Source organism: Silurus aristotelis (assembly GCF_946808225.1).
Source record: "Silurus aristotelis genome assembly, chromosome: 3".
NCBI lineage: Eukaryota > Metazoa > Chordata > Actinopteri > Siluriformes > Siluridae > Silurus > Silurus aristotelis.
Genome location: NC_139576.1, coordinates 35,623,092 through 35,629,214, shown reverse-complemented (window position 1 = coordinate 35,629,214; position 6,123 = coordinate 35,623,092). Strand labels below are relative to the sequence as shown.

The window sequence follows — 6,123 nt, the reverse complement described above, 5'->3', positions numbered from 1 at the left end:
AGAATCTTTTAATATCCCATTTCACATATAGTCTTCATTTACTGTTAGAAAAACCTCTTCTATAAGGATGTAGATTTTTGTGCTCCGGTACCATGGACAGCGATCCGATTCATCCTTAAAGGTGCCCATCATGTTTGAATGCTGTCGACCTTATCTTCATGAGGTTCATTGTCATGCTGGGACAGGGTTGGGTCTTCTAGTTCAAGTAAAGGAAAAGTCATCCTCTACTAATCCAACTTTTTGGAAATGAACCACATATGCTTGGGAAAGTCATGTGTCCCTTTAGTGTAGATAAAAGAGTGTTCAAAACAAAAAACAAAAAAAGGATATACATACATTTTTAGCAGGAGACTGATTCCTCCTGATATCTATTGTTTGGAAAGGGAATCGGCTTATTCGCCTGTCACGCACTGGTAATCAGACGGATGCTCTAAATGCTAATATCAGCTCAGACCGAGTTCTCTAATAACATCATCTGCAGCGTGGATTAATTTTCGTTATTTATTAGATTAAAGACTACTATAAAAAAACTATTCTGCTGCCATTTGGCACTCAAGGATACATTATTCATAGAAGTGTATAAACTGGCTGTAAATTATCACACACGGCACTTAATATTAACTCGATTCATACCGTCTATGCATTATGCATTACGGGCTCTAAAGCCGTGCAGACGCAAGCAGAACTCGGTAGGACAATGTCCTCGTACTTCTCATTCGTTTGAGATGCTCGGTTGGCCGAAATTATTCCAGTTGTTTCTCGGCTCAGAAATAAACACATCTGGACAATTCCCCCTGAAAAGGATTGGGATTTGTGGCAGCTAACTATCCATTATCCATTCTAAAATGTTGTTTTATTATTTATTTGCATTTGCATATTATTTATTTGCATTTATGACATTTATCCAGAGCAACTTAACATTTCTCTCATTCATACAACCATGCAGTTGAGGGTTTAAGGCCTTGCTCAAGGACCCAAGAGTGGCCGATAAGCAGTGGTGGGATTTGAGCTCACGACCTTCAGATCAGAAGTCCATCATCTCTACCCACTGAGCTCTTCCTTCCTCTTATTCCTTTACAATTACACACCATCACCTGGCATCACATGGTATTACATAGTATTACTGTTTCCATATCCAAGTGTCCAATTTCAGTCTTTGCCCAATGGATCCAAAGAATCCAACGAAATCTACAGTATGTAATTTTCTGAGCACAGGTGCCTCAAGGTTTTTGTGTTTTGTGCGTTCCTTTGTGAGATGCTTTTCTGCTCACCGTGCTTGTAAAACGTGTTTTTTTGCATTACTGTAACCTCTCTGGTCACATGCTCTGGTCTCCATGGTCACATGCTTTTCCCGTTCTCATGTTTGAATATTTGGTTTCCCACCACCCAATCAGCTAATTTAATAATTGCATAAGTGAGCAGGTGGATAAGTCTTTGAAATAAAGTAGTGTATATAGATCTGTATATACGCTATACGGGCAAATGTTCGTAGACACCTGACTGTAAGATTGGTGTCGTTTTTAAAAAACGCATTCCACATTAAGTGCCCATTTGCCCTTACAATATAAGAGCTCAACTCTTCTGGGAAGATGTTAATGACTAAAGGGTTGTGAGTCAGAGCTCTATAGCAGGAGATCTTCCACTCCAACCCATGGAACACAGGAGCATTGTCATTCTGGAGCAGGTTTGGGTCTCCTAGTTTGAACAAAGGAAAATTCATTGCTCCCACATCGTGTGCCTCCGATGTTTGTGGAAACAGTTTAGGGAGGAACCACATGTGGTTGGAAAGATCGTGTGTCCCAATGCATTTGTCCATATAGTGTATTTTTAACTTGTACAAAAAATACAAGGACTCGAAATGTGAGTTGCAATAGATTTACATTAAGAACAAAGGGCATTTAGGTACATGGGGAAAAAAAAAAAAATCTTATTCACTTTTAGAGAACGCAAGATCTCATTTGGGAAAATGGCGAAGCTTTCATTTTATCTATCTCATAAACTATTCAAAATGGCAAGGATGAGGCGCTTTTCCCTAATAATGGTCAATGCCATAGCACCACGCCGCCCATCAACACACTGACCTCTGCTGCTGTGCGTAATACTGCCGCCGTAAACATATCGCATTGACCGATTACCTCGGAACGGCGTAGTACGGCTGAGCGGAACCGTCCTCTAAATTTAGGTGCATTGATCAGGACATCCACTGTGCTCAATAAATGAATTACCTTGGGAGAGATGGCAGCAAATGGCTTTGTGTCTAATGCATATACTCGTGTTCGCTCTGGTAGCTGGAGACAACAGTGGCGAGGCGAGGGGTGAGGGGTTGGGGTGGTGGGTGTTTGGGGTGTACTAGATCATGGGCAGGGAAGCAGGGTGCTTGAGGAGGGAAGGGGGAGGGGAAGTGGTGGTATTGAGGAGCGTGAATTGATTTCCTCGCATATTAGAAAATTGTTATTGCAAAGATGTTAGCAAGTGAATGGAGAAGTGACAGACATTTTTCATCCATTACCTTGAGCAATACGCCGGTTCAATATGAGGCTGGGAACCCAATTATTTTCTTCATACTCCATCAGCCATCGAGTCCGAGCAGCATTAGACAGATCTGCCACAGATTTCTTCGAGGAGAATTTAGGAAAAAATGGTTGATTGCTACATTTGCACAAAAAACCCTGTGAACAAAGAAAAAAAAATAAATAGATATCTCACAAGATACCATTGTTTGTCATATACATCATACACTATGGATAACGTCTTTGGACACATGACCATAATATTAGTCCTTTTTCGAACATCTCATACCACATTTACTCCCCGTTTGCTTTAATAATAACCTCGAATCTTCTGGGAAGGTGTTTCACTAGAATTTGGAGTGTTCCTGTGGAGATTTATTGAAATTCATTATGCACAAGGGCTTTAATAGAGGCAAGTAATGATGTAGGTAAGGTAAGGAGGCCTAGGGTGCAGTCATTGTTCCAATTTATCCAGTTCAATAGGTTTGGAGCTCTAGAGTGGGAGATCATCCCAACAGGTTTGGATCTCGTAATTCAAGTACAGGGAAAATGTCATGCTACATCATCCAATAAACATCCTATACGAGTGTGGGTCTCCAACTTGGGGGTAAAGGTTTGGTTAAGAAGCAAATATGGCTGAAAATATCAGGTGTCCCAAAATGTTTTCCATATAGCCCAATTTGGGGAAGTGGTAGCTAAGTAGTTAAGGCTCTGGGTTAATCCATGGTATCCCTAAGATGTCACTCTTGGGGGTCCTTGAGCAAAGCCTTTAACCCCCTGTGCTCCAGGGGTGCTGTAACATGGCTGACCCTGTGCTCTGACTCCGCCTTCCAAACATCGCTGGGTAACAGTTTAAGGAAGAACCACATATGGCTGAAGAATTCATGTGTCCCGATTCGTTTGTCGACTTTTGCAGCATTAATGAGTGGTGAATTTATAAACTCGCTAACTAATAAAGCCACCAATTAGCATAATAAGTAGCTTCTTAGAAATATGTCAAACAATAAAATCATAATATTTAATGTATTCAATATTTCTAAATTGCGCTCAACACCCCAAAGTTTCTAGTACAGCCATTAGGCTCGGTCCATGTTCTGCCTGGACCTCTCGAAATCTGTGTAGATCTCCTACATGGGTCATTGGTACTCTAAAATTTGTACATGCTTAACAGCAGTAGCAGAGGATCAGAAATCGTCAAACAAAGCAAAACAAATCATCTACTGTACAGTCCATTCATCCAAGGCCCTTAACCCTCTGCTCCACAGGTGCTGAAACATGGCCGACCCTGCGCTCTGACATCAGCTTGTTAACATCGCTGGGAAATGCAAAGAAATAAGTGAATTGTGGGATCAATAACATTCTTAATAAAATAAAAATATATTTAGACAAAAGCGCTCTGTTCCTGATTTGTGCTATTGCAATAATAGACCTCCTCACGTCTCATGTTCGTGTACGCGACGTGAACCGACTGAGATGATTAGCTGCTGTCGGTAACGGTGCTTTTGTGGAGTTTTCTTTGACTTAGGTGCATCCAAATAGACTTTATCATCGCATTACAGCACAAAAACTCGATTGCAAAAATATGTACTTTCGCGATTATCTGACTGCAGTTAAACGACATGACCACGGAACGCGCTAATGATAACGCTAATGTCAAGGAAAGCAAGTGAACGAGGGTGTGTTTTTAGACTGCCAGATTCGAGCGAACCGCAGAAGCCGTGCAATCAGATGCTCGTCTTTTTAATCTTCCTCGCATTTGACACATGCTTTTCGTTTTTTTTTCGAAGTTCGAAAGCGCATGAATATGCGATGAGGGCTGTCAAAGGGGTTTGAAATACAACCGCCGGCTCTCCACCACACCCTCGTCGAGAAGAGAAAGAAAAAAAAAAGCGCATTGTTGAGGCTGAGAGGCTCCCCCTCGAGCAGAACGTGGGAGTCGAGGCGTTCCGGCAAGAACGTGATGAGTTTCTGAGTGACAGGCCATCGTTCTTTAATCTAAAACGGCCCGCCGAGTGGCACGGCTTTAAAACGTCCACCTCTGTTTAGCGGCTTTATCAAGGCTGACACAGTCGCCGTAGTCCTAATGCTGCACAGATGGCGTGGAAGCACGGTGTCACCATTTGTCATCAAAGCACCTAGAGTGACAGTCGCTCCAGTGACAGAATATGAATGAGAAGAGGAGCGCAGAGGGCTCTTTTAAACATATTGGAAGAGTGTGTGCCTGTTCTCCAAAGTTCAACAAAGACATCTGGATCTTCTCCGGGTTCCACGCGGAATTTATCATTACTCGCCGAATTCTGTGCTATCGGCACGGTGGCATGACCGCGACTCCAATTCGAAATAATAAAAAGGGGCGTGGTTAGCGCTTAAACATTTTTAAACCACATTTGGTGCTCATATATAAATATATACACAATATGCTAGCTCTTTCTAGCAGGAGATCTTCTTTCCCAACCCATATCTCCATCAAGTTGGCTTTGTGCACAGGAGAAGGTTCGGGTCTCCTAGTACAAGTGAAGGTAAAATTTCATGCTATCAAACCCAAAGACACCCTAATAGGGGTGTAACGGTTAGGGTTAGGGTTAGGGTTAGGGAATTTCTTCTCTTAAAAGAAGAAATTTCTGACAATCCCACATAGAGAGCATATGAGTATTAATGAATGAAGCATTCAAGTAATTAATTCATTTATGAAAAATAAAGAAATTGAAGGAATAAATAAATAACTATCTTGTGTGTTTTTTAAATGAAGACATTTGATATATTATGCTGAAAAAAGAACAGTTAAATGGAAAATATCTTTGGAAAATTTTATGTTAAATGTAAAACACACACTTATTACCCAAATGGGGTCTAAAAAATGTAAACATATAGTAAATTAAATATATATTAAACTCGACTTCAATTACATTTTCCCATTCATTTAATTTTATTCATTCATTGCATTCATTGGGTTTATTCCATTTTACTTGAATAAACCAAGCAGAAATATTATTTCAAAGTAAAAAATAAGTAAAACATTCATGCTCACAAATGCTAATAATAATAATAATAAACGTTTATATTAAACTACAGGCAATTTTGCATTTCTTTCTCTGAACGGTACCGAAACTGAACCGAACCGTAGCTTAAAAACCGAAGTCGGTACGGAGCCGTGAATTTCGTGCAACGTTATTATTTGTCTGCCTCCAACTTGGTGGGAACAGTTTCAGGAAGAACCTGAAAGAAACTGGAGAATTTCAGGACTTCCCACTTCCAACTCGTACACTAAACTGTTTCATTCAAGTGGTCCTTTGCAGCCACCAATAAGCAGAATGAGTAGCTTTTCAGAATCATGTTAAACAATAAAATATACATTTTTAATGTATTAAATATTTCTAAATTACACCTAACCAAAAATTTCTAATTGTCATGAAGCTCTATTCATGTTTTGCCTGAATCATTTGAAATCTCATCAGACTTGTTACATTCTTACTCCAAATTCTCTTTTCAGACAACGCAAAAAAAACAAAGAAACACTAAGGAAACAAATTGAAAAAAGTTCATTCTTGCAAAAATACACTCTTGCTATCTTCATCCTGAGAGTTGCATGGCTAAAATCCATTCAACCTCCTGG

General features: G+C 40.1%; 1 long non-coding RNA gene across 1 annotated transcript; it reads left to right on the top strand.

Annotated features, from left to right (window-relative positions):
* Positions 1–237: 237 nt before the first annotated feature.
* On the top strand, positions 238–5,513 carry LOC310723860. The gene is made up of 2 exons (XR_014532816.1): positions 238–5,085; positions 5,260–5,513. It is a non-coding gene; the product is annotated as an uncharacterized lncRNA (long non-coding RNA).
* The last annotated feature ends 610 nt before the right edge of the window (positions 5,514–6,123 follow it).